This window comes from Salmo trutta, chromosome 10 (assembly GCF_901001165.1).
Source record: "Salmo trutta chromosome 10, fSalTru1.1, whole genome shotgun sequence".
NCBI lineage: Eukaryota > Metazoa > Chordata > Actinopteri > Salmoniformes > Salmonidae > Salmo > Salmo trutta.
Window position 1 is genome coordinate 8,854,929 of NC_042966.1, and position 16,268 is coordinate 8,871,196.

Here is a 16,268-nt window from a genome sequence, read left to right on the forward strand (position 1 = left end):
AAGCTGTCATCAAGGCAAAGGGTGGCTATTTGAAGAATCTCAAATGTAAAATATATTTTGATTTGTTTAACACTTTTTTGGTTACTACATGATTCCATATGTGGTATTTCATAGTTTTTATGTCTTCACTATTATTCTACAATGTAGAAAATAGTAAAAATAAACAAAAACCATTGAATGAGTAGTTGTTCTAAAACTTTTGACTGGTAGTGTACATATACACATTTTTTAGCTAAACAGGTGGGGCTCAAAACAGGTAGAGCTCTGAATGACGGTAACAGAGGGGTGAATGAGGGATTGAATGGATGAAAGAATGCTATTGTTTATTCAATTTATTTTGTATGGCTTTTTTATTTAGAAATACATTTTAATTGCTTTGTGTTCAAACGAAGAGCTTCATTCCAAAACACTATATATACATTTTCAGAAATGTTGGTAATTTATCTTTAATTTTTTAAAGAAATTCTGAGAGAATACTGTGTTTTTTCACTATCTAATCATGGAATGGGGCTGTTCAATGACAGACATGTATTTGTTGATTATCTATCACTTGATAGTTTCATTTCAGAGTGTCACGTATACTCCCTCACCGGCCGCTAGGTCATCAGGCTGCTGATTATCCTGCACACCTGTCACCATCGTCTAGCGCACCTGCACCTCATGACACTCATCTTGACTCCATCACCTCCTTGATTATCTTCCCTATATCTGTCACTCCCCTTGGTTCTTTCTTCAGGTGTTATTGACTCTGTTTTCATGTCGGTGCGGTGCGTTGTGTTTCGTGTTCATTGTTTCTTTTATTTATTAAAACACTCACTCCCTGAACTTGCTTCCCGACTCTCAGCGCACAAGTTACACAGAGACAAATTATCATGCCTTTTTGCAAATGCTACAGTGCTGTGAAAAAGTGTTTGCCCCCTTTCTAATTTTCTCAGCTTTTGCTGAGAAAGTTAGAAAGTATTCATAACCCTTTACTTTTTCTGCATTTTGTTGCGTTACAGCCGTATTCTAAAATCGCTGAAATTGTTTTTTCCTCTCATCAATCTACACACAATACCCCATAATGAAAAAGCAATAGTTTTTTAGAATTTATACAAAACACTGAAATATTACATTTACAAAAGAATTCAGACCCTTTACTCAGTACTCCATTGAAGCACCTTTTCCAGAGATTACTTCTTGAGTATGACAGTACAAGCTACAACTATTTGGGGAGTTTCTCCCATTCTTATGTGCAGATCCTCTCAAGATCTGTCAGGTTGGATGGGGAGCGTCACTGCACAGCTATTTTCAGGTCTCTCCAGAGATGTTTGATCGGGTTCAAGTCCGGGCTTTGGCTGGGCCAATCAAGGACATTCAAAGGCTTGTCCTGAAGTAACTCCTGCGTTGTCCTGTTGGAAGGTGAACCTTCGCCCCAGTTTGAGGTCCTGAGCTATCTGGAGCAGATTTTCATCAAGGATCTGTCTGTGCTCAGTTCATCTTTCCCTCAATCCTGACTAGTCTCCCAGTCCCTGCTGCTGAAAAACATCCCCACAGCATGATGCTGCCACCACCATGCTTCACCGTAGGGATGGTGCCAGGTTTCCCCCAGATGTAACGCTTGGCATTCAGGCCAAAGAGTTCAATCTTGGTTTCATCAGACCAGAGAATCTTGTTTCTCATGGTCTGAGTCCTTTAGGTAACTTTTGGCAAACTCTAAGCCGGCTGTCATGTGCCTTTTACTGAGGAGTGGCTTCCGTCTGGCCACCCTACCATAAAGGCCTGATTGGTGAAGTGCTGCAGAGATGGTTGTACTTCTGGAAGTTTCTCCCATCTCCACAGAGAAACTCTGCAGCTCTGTCAGAGTGACCATCGGATTCTTGTTCACCTCCCTGACCAAGGCCCTTCTCCCCATATTGCTTAGTTTTGCCGGGCGGCCAGCTCTAGGAAGAGTCTTGGGGGATCCAAACTTCTTCCATTTAAAAAAGATGTGTTCTTGGGGACCATTAATGCTGCAGAATTTTTGTTAGTACCCTTTCCCAAATCTGTGCCTCGACACAATCCTGTCTCGGAGCTCTACGGATAATTCCATGGCTTGGTTTTTGGTCTGACAAGCACTGTCAACTGTGGGACCTTATATAGACAGGTGTGTGCCTTTCCAAATCATGTCCAATCAATTGAATTTACCACAGGTGGACTACAATCAAGTTGTAGAAACATCCCAAGGATGATCAATGGAAACAGGATGTACCTGAGCTCAATTTCGAGTCTCATAGCAAAGGGTCTGAATACCTATGTAAATAAGGTATTTCTGTTTTAATTTTTATAAATTTGCAACAATTTCTACAAATCTGTTTTCACTTTGTCATTATGGGGTATTGTGTGTAGATTGATGAGGATTTTTTTTATTTTTTAAATACATTTTAGAATATGGCTGTAAAGTAACAAAATGTGGAAAAGGGAAGGGGTCTGAATGCTTTCCGAATGGACTGTACTTATTTTATTTATTCATAAATAAATTTATGCAACACCCAATGCCCCATGTAAAAAACTACTTTCCCCTTTCACTCAATAACTGGTTTTGCCAGATGCAATGACTCCAACCAAACACCTCCCGTAGTTGTTGATCAGTTTTTGCCAGGCATAATGGGATCCAGGTCTTCCAAAAAGTTATACTTTCAACTCATCCGTCCATAGAATATTTTTCCAAGAGTCTTGATGATCATCCAGGTGCTTCCAGGTGCTTTTTGACAAACTTGAGTCAACTTTTTGGACAAGATGGGTCCCAATCACAGGAGGTTGGCGGCACCTTCTTTGGGGAGGACGGGCTTGTGGTAATGGCTGGAGCGGAACTAGTGGAATGGTATCAAATACATCAAACACATGGTTTCCGTGTGTTTGATGCCATTCCATTCATGCCGCTCTGACCATTATTATGAGCCGTCCTCGCCTCAGCAACCTCCTGTGGTCCCATTATGTCTGGCGAAAACCAAACACTGCATTCCACAGTAAGAACCTCATACCAGCGGTCAAGCAGGGTGGTGGTAGTGTGATGGTTTGGGGATGCTTTGCTGCCTCAGGACCTGGATTACTTTCCTTAAATAGAAGGAACCATGAATTCTGCTCTGTATCAAAGAATTCTACAGGAGAATGTCAGGTCATCTGCCTGTGAACTGAAGCTGAACCACAGCTGGGTCATGCAGCAAGAAAATGATCCAAAACACACAATCAAGTCTACATGAAAATGGTTGAAAAGCAACACATTTGAAGTTTTGGAATGGCCTAGTCAAAGTCCAGACCTAATCCCAATTGAGATGTTGTGGCAGGACTTGAAATTAGCAGTTCATGCTCGAAACCACAAATGTTGCTGAGTTAAAGCAGTTCTGCATGCATTAGTGGGGCAAAATTCCTCCACAGAGATATGAGAGACTGATCAACAACTACAGGAAGCGTTTGGTTGCAGTCATTGCAGCTGAAAGTGGCACAACCAGTTATTGAGTGTAAGGAGGCAATTACTTTTTCACACAGGAGAATTGGGAGTTGCATAACTTTATTAAATAAATAAATAAAATACTGTAAGTATATACACTAACATTTAAAAGTTTGGGGTCACTTAGAAATGTCCTTGGTTTTGAAAGAAAAGCTAATTTTTTATCCATTAAAATAACATCAAATTGATCAGAAATAAAGTATAGACATTGTTAATGTTGTAAATGACTATTGTAGCTGGAAACAGCTGATTTTTAATGGAATATCTAAATAGGTGTACAGAGGCCCATTATCAGCAACCATCACTCCTGTGTTCCAATGGCACGTTGTGTTAGCTAATCCAAGTTTATCATTTTAAAAGGCTGTTAGCACAGCTGAAAACTGTTGTTCTGATTAAAGAAGCAATAAAACTGGCCTTTAGACTAGTTGAGTATCTGGAGCATGAGCATTTGTGGGTTCAATTGCAGGCTCAAAATGGCCAGAAACAAATAACTTTCTTCTGAAACTCATGAGTCTATTCTTGTTCTGAGAAATGAAGGCTATTCCATGCAAGAAATCTCGTACAACGCTGTGTACTACTCCCTTCACAGAACAGCCCGGTGCACAACTGAGCAAGAGGACAAGTACATTAGAGTGTCTAGTTTGAGAAATAGACGACTCACAAGTCCTCAACTGGCAGCTTCATTAAATAGTACCCGCAAAACACCAGTCTCAACGTCAACAGTGAAGAGGAGACTCCGGGATGCTGGACTTCTAGGCAGAGTTGCAAAGAAAAAGCCATATCTCAGACTGGCCAATAAAAAGAAAAGATTAAGATGGGCAAAAGAACACAGACACTGAACAGCATCCCGGAGTCGCCTCTTCACTGTTGAAGTTTTTTTGCTTCTTTAATCAGAACAACAGTTTTCAGCTGTGCTAACATAATTGCAAAAGGGTTTCCTAATTATCAATTAGCCTTTTAAAATGATAAACTTGGATTAGCTAACACAACGTGCCATTGGAACACAGGAGTGCTGGTTGCTGATAATGGGCCTCTGTACGCCTATGTAGATATTCCATAAAGAAATCTGCCGTTTCCAGCTACAATAGTCATTTACAACATTAACAATGTCTATACTTTATTTCTGATCAATTTGATGTTATTTTAAAGGACAATAAAAAATGAAAATAATAAAAAACAAGGTCATTTCTAAGTGACTCCAAACTTTGGAACGTTAGTGTATATCCTTTTTTTATTTGTAAACTTAGGTTCCCTTTATCTAATATTAGGTTTTGGTTGAAGATCTGATGACATTCAGTATCAAAAATATGCAAAAATAGAGATAATCAGAAAGCGGGCAAATACTTTCTCATGACACTGCATATATCCACCTCACTCTCAGAGAAATAAGTAGAACTGCTAGGTTTTACGCATTGAAATGTAACAAATAATTTCATTTTCTACAAATGATACATTCGTGATATCAATATTTTTTTTTTAAATCAATACAGTAATATGAAATCTGTATGTAAAACATTTACATTTGACATTTTAGTCATTTAGCAGATGCTCTTATCCAGAGTGCAACTTTGCCAATCTTGGTGTTCTCTGGCAAATGCCAAACGTCCTGCACGGTGTTGGGCTGTAAGCACAACCCCCACCTGTGGACGTCGGGCCCTCATACCACCCTCATGGAGTCTGTTTCTGACCATTTGAGCAGACACATGCACATTTGTGGCCTGCTGGAGGTCATTTTGCAGGGCTCTGGCAGTGCTTCTCCTGCTCCTCCTTGCACAAAGGCGGAGGTAGCGGTCCTGCTGCTGGGTTGTTGCCCTCCTACGGCCTCCTCCACGTCTCCTGATGTACTGGCCTGTCTCCTGGTAGTGCCTCCATGCTCTGGACACTACGCTGACAGACACAGAAAACCTTCTTGCCACAGCTCGCATTGATGTGCCATCCTGGATGAGCTGCACTACCTTAGCCACTTGTGTGGGTTGTAGACTCCGTCTCATGCTACCACTAGAGTGAAAGCACCGCCAGCATTCAAAAGTGACCAAAACATCAGCCAGGAAGCATAGGAACTGAGAAGTGGTCTGTGGTCCCCACCTGCAGAACCACTCCTTTATTGGGGGTGTCTTGCTAATTGCCTATAATTTCCACCTGTTGTCTATTCCATTTGCACAAGAGCATGTGAAATGTATTGTCAATCAGTGTTGCTTCCTAAGTGGACAGTTTGATTTCACAGAAGTGTGATTGACTTGGAGTTACATTGTGTTGTTTAAGTGTTCCCTTTATTTTTTTGAGCAGTGTATATAAACATATTGAATTTGGTCTTTACTACTATAGCCCATAGAAATGCAATGAATAACATATTCAGAAATGGCCGAAAAGACAGTAAAAACATTTATCATAAAGAATAAGGTTTTGTTGTGTCTGTCCTATATCTAGGAGATATAAGAAAGATCAGGAAATATTTTAGTTTTTTTAGACACAATTAAGCCCTTATTTTTGTTGGCACAAAACTACCTTCATACTTCCATTCGTTTGTATGGGTAACATTCAGAGGAGTCCCGTGACATTAGTTTGTAGCTCAAACGATTCGGACACTACAGACAGAAGTTGGCACATCAGTGTTACTAACACCAGACGAGTCCCGTGGCACTTTTGGGGGTCGTAGAGCATAACGCAGAACACAATCGTGTTTGTGAGAGTCTCCCCTGTCTCAGGGTCTGACAAACACCACTGTTGCTTGGTCACCACCACAGATGCGGAAGGCCGCCATAGGCGGACGTGGTGGATTGAGACGCAGCCCATGCAAAAAAACTGATATCTTTAGTTTAACTAACGAAGAAAAAAAAATTCAAAAGGAATAGTTTCGCTATATTAAATTGAGAGTTCAGTTCACATAACATGGTTGACCGTAAAAGGAAGGACAGGTTTTCCACTAATCACTAATCACATGAAATAAATAATTATCTTCAGAAATGACCTTGTCAAACAAAATAATAACTATGGCTATACAATGATGAAAACTTGGAGAAATGTTGGGTTTAGGTGGGGTAGCCCTTTCCTGCAGTTAAGTACCAAAAGTGCCCTCTTTGGTGTCATGGTTGGAATGTTATTAATATTTTTCATTAATAAAGATGTTGTTGTTTTTTACTACGAAAACCCGGTGTTTCTATGTCAAACAGTTTTGCTATATTTCATTCTTCTCTGACATAAAGTGTAATATTGGGATGCAAACTCAACATTTGATCAATTTCAACTCTATATCTGACATGGAACAGGTGTCTTTTTTTAAAGTCCATAACCATGTGTGTGAGGTGTGTACTTTTGTTTCAAAGTAGATTTGTTTAAGACTACCAAGAATCACTCTGTGTGAGCCAAAATTTTGCCCACTGCAGTAAAATGTTAAAATCATCCTGGAAGTGACAGAGGGATATTTTGGCACTTTAGCGAGTCTTTTTTCATATAAAAAAATCTGATTTATTGAATTCTCCATGTGGTCTATATTAAAGGGCACTTCATTTAATATAACAGGCATTTACATTTCAACATTGGTGCACAATTTCTACTTAAAATATCAAAGAGACGCAAAAAGGCACTCTTTTCGTGGAACGACCACTCTACCTCCATACCTGAGGTATGATTGCTGTCTGAATGCTGCTGAATCCAATTGTATACAGCTAGGATTATTACACGCAGTCAACACATACCGCTAATACAGAATACATTTCAATAGAGCAACAACAAATGCAATTCATTTAAACTAAACAACACTGGCAACATTTGTGGCTCAAAGCAATACAAATAATGACCTTCTCTCCTTTTGGGTAACCATAACAACATGTCTGTTTTTACCAATTCTCTATCAGGAGGTTTTAGTTTTGTTCAGGGGTGGAAAGATTACTGAAATATCCAACTGAAGTAGAAGTACTGTTACTTTAATGACACCAGTTAAATTACTGGTGTAAAGAAACGACTCAAGTAAAAGTAAAAAGTAGCTAATTGAAAAAGTACTCAGTGTAATAGTAATTGAGTTACTTTTAAAATAAAAACATTGACGTTAATAATTAGCTAATTTTGCTAAGATTACCTGAACATTGTTACACATGAACTTTTCTATTTTAAGTAGAAATTGTGCACCAATGTTGAAATGTAAATGCCTGTTATATTAAATGAAGTGCCCTTTAATATAGACCACATGGAGAATTCAATAAATCAGATTTTTTTATATGAAAAAAGACTCGCTAAAGTGCCAAAATGTCCCTCTGTCACTTCCAGGATGATTTTAACATTTTACTGCAGTGGGCAAAATTTTGGCTCACACAGAGTGATTCTTGGTAGTCTTAAACAAATCTACTTTGAAACAAAAGTACACACCTCACACACATGGTTATGGACTTTAAAAAAAGACACCTGTTCCATGTCAGATATAGAGTTGAAATTGATCAAATGTTGAGTTTGCATCCCAATATTACACTTTATGTCAGAGAAGAATGAAATATAGCAAAACTGTTTGACATAGAAACACCGGGTTTTCGTAGTAAAAAACAACAACATCTTTATTAATGAAAAATATTAATAACATTCCAACCATGACACCAAAGAGGGCACTTTTGGTACTTAACTGCAGGAAAGGGCTACCCCACCTAAACCCAACATTTCTCCAAGTTTTCATCATTGTATAGCCATAGTTATTATTTTGTTTGACAAGGTCATTTCTGAAGATAATTATTTATTTCATGTGATTAGTGATTAGTGGAAAACCTGTCCTTCCTTTTACGGTCAACCATGTTACGTGAACTGAACTCTCAATTTAATATAGTGAAACTATTCCTTTTGAAAAAAAAATTATTCGTTAGTTAAACTAAAGATATCAGTTTTTTTGCATGGGCTGCGTCTCAATCCACCACGTCCGCCTATGGTGGCCTTCCGCATCTGTGGTGGTGACCAAGCAACAGTGGTGTTTGTCAGACCCTGAGACAGGGGAGACTCTCACAAACACGATTGTGTTCTGCGTTATGCTCTACGACCCCCAAAAGTGCCACGGGACTCGTCTGGTGTTAGTAACACTGATGTGCCAACTTCTGTCTGTAGTGTCCGAATCGTTTGAGCTACAAACTAATGTCACGGGACACCTCTGAATGTTACCCATACAAACGAATGGAAGTATGAAGGTAGTTTTGTGCCAACAAAAATAAGGGCTTAATTGTGTCTAAAAAAATAAAATATTTCCTGATCTTTCTTATATCTCCTAGATATAGGACAGACACAACAAAACCTTATTCTTTATGATAAATATCTTTTTGGCCATTTCTGAATATGTTATTCATTGCATTTCTATGGGCTATAGTAGTAAAGACCAAATTCAATATGTTTATATACACTGCTCAAAAAAATAAAGGGAACACTTAAACAACACAATGTAACTCCAAGTCAATCACACTTCTGTGAAATCAAACTGTCCACTTAGGAAGCAACACTGATTGACAATACATTTCACATGCTCTTGTGCAAATGGAATAGACAACAGGTGGAAATTACAGGCAATTAGCAAGACACCCCCAATAAAGGAGTGGTTCTGCAGGTGGGGACCACAGACCACTTCTCAGTTCCTATGCTTCCTGGCTGATGTTTTGGTCACTTTTGAATGCTGGCGGTGCTTTCACTCTAGTGGTAGCATGAGACGGAGTCTACAACCCACACAAGTGGCTAAGGTAGTGCAGCTCATCCAGGATGGCACATCAATGCGAGCTGTGGCAAGAAGGTTTTCTGTGTCTGTCAGCGTAGTGTCCAGAGCATGGAGGCACTACCAGGAGACAGGCCAGTACATCAGGAGATGTGGAGGAGGCCGTAAGAGGGCAACAACCCAGCAGCAGGACCGCTACCTCCGCCTTTGTGCAAGGAGGAGCAGGAGAAGCACTGCCAGAGCCCTGCAAAATGACCTCCAGCAGGCCACAAATGTGCATGTGTCTGCTCAAATGGTCAGAAACAGACTCCATGAGGGTGGTATGAGAGCCCGACGTCCACAGGTGGGGGTTGTGCTTACAGCCCAACATCGTGCAGGACGTTTGGCATTTGCCAGAGAACACCAAGATTGGCAAATTCGCCACTGGCGCCCTGTGCTCTTCACAGATGAAAGCAGGTTCACACTGAGCACGTGACAGACGTGACACAGTCTGGAGACGCCGTGGAGAACATTCTGCTGCCTGCAACATCCTCCAGCATGACCAGTTTGGCGGTGGGTCAGTCATGGTGTGTGTTGGCATTTCTTTGGGGGGCCGCACAGCCCTCCATGTGCTCGCCAGAGGTAGCCTGACTGCCATTAGGTACCGAGATGAGATCCTCATACCCCTTGTGAGACCATATGCTGGTGCGGTTGGCCCTGGGTTCCTCCTAATGCAAGACAATGCTAGACCTCATGTGGCTGGAGTGTGTCAGCAGTTCCTGCAAGAGGAAGGCATTGATGCTATGGACTGGCCCGCCCCTTCCCCAGACCTGAATCCAATTGAGCACATCTGGGACATCATGTCTCGCTCCATCCACCAACGCCACGTTGCACCACAGACTGTCCAGGAGTTGGCGGATGCTTTAGTCCAGGTCTGGGAGGACATCCCTCAGGAGACCATCCGCCACCTCATCAGGAGCATGCCCAGGCGTTCTAGGGAGGTCATACAGGCACGTGGAGGCCACACACACTACTGAGCCTCATTTTTACTTGTTTTAAGGACATTACATCAAAGTTGGATCAGCCTGTAGTGTGGTTTTCCACTTTAATTTTGAGTGTGACTCCAAATCCAGACCTCCATGGGTTGATAAATTGGATTTCCATTGATTATTTTTGTGCACATTCAACTATGTAAAGAAAAAAGTATTTAATAAGATTATTTCTTTCATTCAGATCTAGGATGTGTTGTTTAAGTGTTCCATTTATTTTTTTGAGCATTATATTTCTTCATACCTAAAGGGGTCCTAAACTTCAAAATCAAATAGCTAAATTATCAAGGGTATGACCATCTTAAAACAATTCCATATTTTAGCTTACTAAACACCCACAGTGGTTTATTAGACATATAGTGATTACTTAAAAATATAAAATAAAATTACAAAGATTGCATTGGTTTTTAAGTAATATATAGAAGCAGTCAAAGTGATCAAAACTAAGAAACGTTGAAACAAAACTAAGAAAACTTTATTTTTATATTCCCATTGACCTTTCACTTATTTTTTTTAATTGAGAGAAGAGCTGAGCTCATGAATACCATCATTGCTAAATGTATTATGCATTTATTGCAACTGCAATTATACAGTCGTGGCCAAAAGTTTTGAGAATGACACAAATATTAATTTTCACAAAGTCTGCTGCCTCAGTGTCTTTATATATTTTTGTCAGATGTTACTATGGAATACTTAAGTATAATTACAAGCATTTCATAAGTGTCAAAGGCTTTCATTGACAATTACATGAAGTTGACGCAAAGAGTCAATATTTGCAGTGTTGACCCTTCTTTTTCAAGACCTCTGCAATCCACCCTGGCATGCTGTCAATTAACTTCTGGGCCACATCCTGACTGATGGCAGCCCATTCTTGCATAATCAATGCTTGGAGTTTGCCAGAACTTGTGGGTTTTTGTTTGTCCACTCGCCTCTTGAGGATTGGCCACAAGTTCTCAACGGGATTAAGGTCTGGGGAGTTTCTTGGCCATGGACCCAAAATATCAATGTTTTGTTCCCCGAGCCACTTAGTTATCACTTATGCCTTATGGCAAGGTGCTCCATCATGCTGGAAAAGGCATTGTTCGTCACCAAACTGTTCCTGGATGGCTGGGAGAAGTTGCTCTCGGAGGATGTGTTGGTACCATTCTTTATTCATGGCTGTGTTCTTAGGCAAAATTGTGAGTGAGCCCACTCCCTTGGCTGAGAAGCAACCCCACACATGAATGGTCTCAGGATGCTTTACTGTTGGCATGACACAGGACTGATGGTAGCGCTCACCTTGTCTTCTCGGGACAAGCTTTTTTCCAGATGCCCCAAACAATCGGAAAGGGGATTCATCAGAGAAAATGACTTTACCTCAGTCCTCAGCAGTCCAATTCCTGTACCTTTTGCAGAATATCAGTCTGTCCCTGATGTTTTTCCTGGAGAGAAGTGGCTTCTTTGCTGCCCTTCTTGACGCCAGGCCATCCTCCAATAGTCTTCGCCTCACTGTAAGTGCATATGCACTCACACCTGCCTGCTGCCATTCCTGAGCAAGCTCTCTACTGGTGGTGCCCCGATCCCGCAGCTGAATCAACTTTAAGAGACGGCCCTGGCGCTTGCTGGACTTTCTTGGGCACAACAATTGAACCGCTCTCCTTGAAGTTCTTGTTGATCTGATAAATGGTTGATTTAGGTGCAATCTTACTGGCAGCAATATCCTTGCCTGTGAAGCCCTTTTTGTGCAAAGAAATGATGACGGCACACATTTCCTTGCAGGTAACCATGGTTGACAGAGGAAGAACAATGATTTCAAGCACCACCCTCCTTTTGAAGCTTCCAGTCTGTTATTCAAACTCAATCAGCATGACAGAGTGATCTCCAGCCTTGTCCTCGTCAACACTCACGCCTGTGTTAACGAGAGAATCACTGACATGATGTCAGCTGGTCCTTTTGTGGCAGGGCTGAAACGAAGTGGAAATGTTTTTTTGTGGATTCAGTTCATTTGCATGGCAAAGAGGGACTTTGCAATGAATTGCAATTCATCTGATTACTCTTCATAACATTCTGGAGTATATGCAAATTGCCATCATACAAACTGAGGCAGCAGACTGTGAAAATTAATATTTGTGTCATTCTCAAAACTTTTGGCCACGACTGTACATAAAACCCAAAGCAACCTTTTTATTTGTGATAGCTGCTGGACATTTTCATTTATTAAATTTCGATTACTCAGCAACACAGCTCCTGCAGACACATCTATACCTTCAAATTTGGAGTTGAGCCAGTAGGTTTGTCATTTGAGCTTTGCATAGAGACATGATGGGGAGCCTTGCAACAGGAGGGCTTAAGAAATAGGTTAAGAATAAGAAGTTTCCCAGTCATTTCTTCAAAGGTAGGCAGGGAAACAAACTTTTGGGGAAACATTTGTGTTTGTTCTTCTCGTATTACTACCTCGCCATGTTAAATCACTTGCACATGCAGCGAGTGCCTGCCGAGACACTCGCTGGGAAGACTTTGATCCTCCACACTGTCAAATCCTAGAGGCAACTATGGCAACAACCTTGTTTTGAGCAATGGATGTGGGGGTTGTGAATGCAGTGTGTATCTTGTACACCCTCCTGTAAACATAGCACTTGCGTGAGCGGGCATATTTATCTCTTTGGGAAGCACATGCTTCGAATGCATTGTATATCAGGGTCATTTGTTTAAAAATGCCTTTTAGTTTGGGCCTCCCGAGTGGTGTGGTGGTGTAAGGCACTGAATCGCTGTGGTAGCTGTGCCACTAGAGAACCTGGTTCGTGTCCAGGCTCTGTCACAACTGGCTGTGACTGGGAGACCCATGGGGCACACAATTGGCCCAGTGTCGGTTTGGCTGGCAGGGATGTTCCTGTCCCATTGTGCACCGGGGACTCCTGTGGCGGGCCAGGTGCAATGCATGCTGATAGGTTTGCCAAGTGTACTGTGCTTCCTCTAACACATTGGTGTGGCTGGCTTCTGGGTTAAGCCGGCGTGTACAGTGCTTCCTCTGACACATTAGTGCAGCTGGTTTCCGGGTTAAGCAGGTGTTGTGTAAAGAAGAAGCAGCTTGGCTGGGTTCTATTTTTGAGGACGCACGGCTCTTGACCTTCGCCTCTCCCGAGTCTGTACAGGAGTTGCCGCGATGGGACATGACTGTAATTACCAATTGGACACCATGAAAAAGGGGTCAACAATTGAAATAACGTTCCTTATGGATGGGAGAGGGGGGAGGTGAAAAGTGTGTGTGTGCTTGTGCGTATTTGTGCTTGTGCAAGCATATGTGCCAGCATAGCTGTAACAATACATAAGGTGTAACAATCACAAACATTTTAAAAGTCTCAATGGCTCTTAATCTGAATTTGAGGCCTTTGGACAAAAATGTACTCACTTTGTGTTTGCCGTGGAATTTTGCTCAGGGATCCTGACACGTTGCAGAGGGAATGGGCTTGGATTTGATGACTGCGTGGTCACATGTGCTGCATAGCATTCTGTCTCTCCACACACACACACACACACACACACACACACACACACACACACACACACACACGATCGCATGCATGCATTCATGCATGCACGCACACACAGACAGACACACACTCGCATGCATGTACGGAACCGCACACACACCAACACACACAAACACACACAGACCTATGTGTTTGATTGAGCTCTGCTTGGCGAAGGAAGAATGCTTGGAACAGATGGGATGTGTCGGCTGGATGTTGAATCAAACAGAACAGAAACACATACACCCCCAGATCTAGTCACTGCTGGCCTAGTGCACAATCGCACCACATACAGTACATGTGGTTATACAGAGTTCAAAGAAATACTAGGATACATCTGGGACGGAAACTATAGTATAGGACTGTGGAACACCCACAGACAGACAAGTTACAGTGTATTAGTTCCACAAAGGGGGTGTCAATGTGGGATCTCTTAGGAAGTTGTGAAGATTTCCAGCCAACACAGTTGACATGGTTTGTTGGATGGAACACAAAATATCTATTTTTACATACTGTACAGACACACACAACCACACAGCCCACTTCTGCTCCCATAAAGACGAGACATACTAGTCAGTTGTACAAGCAAATGTAAAGTAGAACAAAATTGCCTACATGTTAAACCTTTGACGAAGAGCTCCCACTCAGCAATGCATTATACTCTTCGCAGAATTGTTGTTGTCGATAATGAGAACCGTGTGCTTTCACATGCTACCAGTGTTACTTAGCACATACTGTGGACTTTATATTGTATTCTCTTTCTCTCTCTCTCTCTCTCCCACTCTCCCTCTCTCTCACACACACACACCCTTATTTATTTTCTTTCACTATTAGTTCAGATAAAACTCTCTGCTGGTTTGTGCTTAGGCCCAGACTTGCTCCTGTTTGCTCACTGAGTGTGTGATTTAAGGTGGGCTGCAGACTGTGGAAAGTGTTGCATGGAGATCACTGGGTATTAGTGTTGTATGGTATACCAGAACGTTAGTACTTTTTCGATACTAGAACATGAAAAACGGTTCGGTACTAGAATTTTTGTTACTTTTGGAACTTCTGTCAAATGTGTTTCTTGTGGTATACTGATTGAGGGGATCAAGTCTCTGTCAGCGCATCCAATGTCCCCTTTTAGCGTGAGTTCACCGTTCATGCCTCTTCCTGCTCCACTTACTCATTGTTAAAGCGCCACTGGGATCTGGGCTGCAACAGGTTAGCTTCCCACTTATGCTGCGCAGAAGTTAACACACTTGAGTAATGCAACACGGCATGTAGAAATGTTGAAACTGTTTATTACTGTTCGCAAAACAATGTCCATACAGGCTAGAACACTTTACAATGCAAGAATATACCGGTAGCTTCCAGGTTTGTAGTTTAACTTTCCTTGCTAGCTTACAGCTGAAGCTAACACCAATTCACTACCCTAGTACTTTGTTTGTGATAATATGCAAACCATAACGCAAAATATGCTGATTTCAAAGTTGGTCACCAAAAACATTATAAAGATTTCCCCCTTCTTCTGCTCTTCCTCACTGAACTCAACTGACTGTGTGGACATGTGCCTCAAATGACATCATTACTTGGTTTAAAGAGACAATTTTATAAAAGAAGAGATTGCTACTTCTATGCAAATGTTGTTGATACGTACAATAAAATAAGTCCCAAATGGAAGGGAAACAGATTGTTTGTCATCTGTAGCCACATAAAATCAGTGAAAACAAGGTCAATAACTCAATGTATTCACACACTCCTATTGAATATGCATTCACCTGTATTGTGAATAGGCCACCATGGCCCGAGGCTACACCTTGATTTACCCAGTTTATCAATGGAGATTTACCATTCAAATAAATCGGGGATGGGCAACCCCAGTCCTTGTGGAGTGGTGTCACAAGCTGTGTTCAAATACTCATGCTAACTGCACTAACCATACTATTTGTGATGTAAATTGAGTATACGGTATGCTTATTGGTCTTAGTATGGATATAGTTAGTGTGCCAAAAGTTTACGGATGTCGTACTAAATTCGTCAAAATACAAAGTATAGAAGCAGTGGACACTATTTCCGTGCTTTTAGGGCCCATAGTGCAATTATTTCAAAAATGGACATGGCTTCACAACGTTTTCAGATTTGAAGAAAATGGTCGAAAATATGCAGTCAAAGTCCAACGAGAACGGATACAAATTCATTGCTTTAACTCAGTATGACAAATGTTAAGAAAATGTTGAGCAATGTAATAAAGTAATGACTTTTCAAATAAGTTACGTTACACTTTATGTTGGCTGACAATTTGTTAGATACGCTATCCTTACAAACTGCATAGCATATGTACCATTACAGCAGTATGTACCAGAAGTTGCAATTTTTTCCTAATTCCTCGTTATGCAGACATAAGCACTCTTGGCACCATTAAGGTGCGATGTTTACTTTCTACACAAGTTGTTACTTTTCAGTTTCATCCAAAGAACAGATTGTAGTGGTAAAATAAAAAGGTACACATTTTTTGGTGCCATTTAGGGAACATTCTAAGGATCATTCCAGTCAGAAGAGGCTCAGCGAAGGTTCGTTTCAATTCATTTGCTATGGCCTCCCGCTAGTGT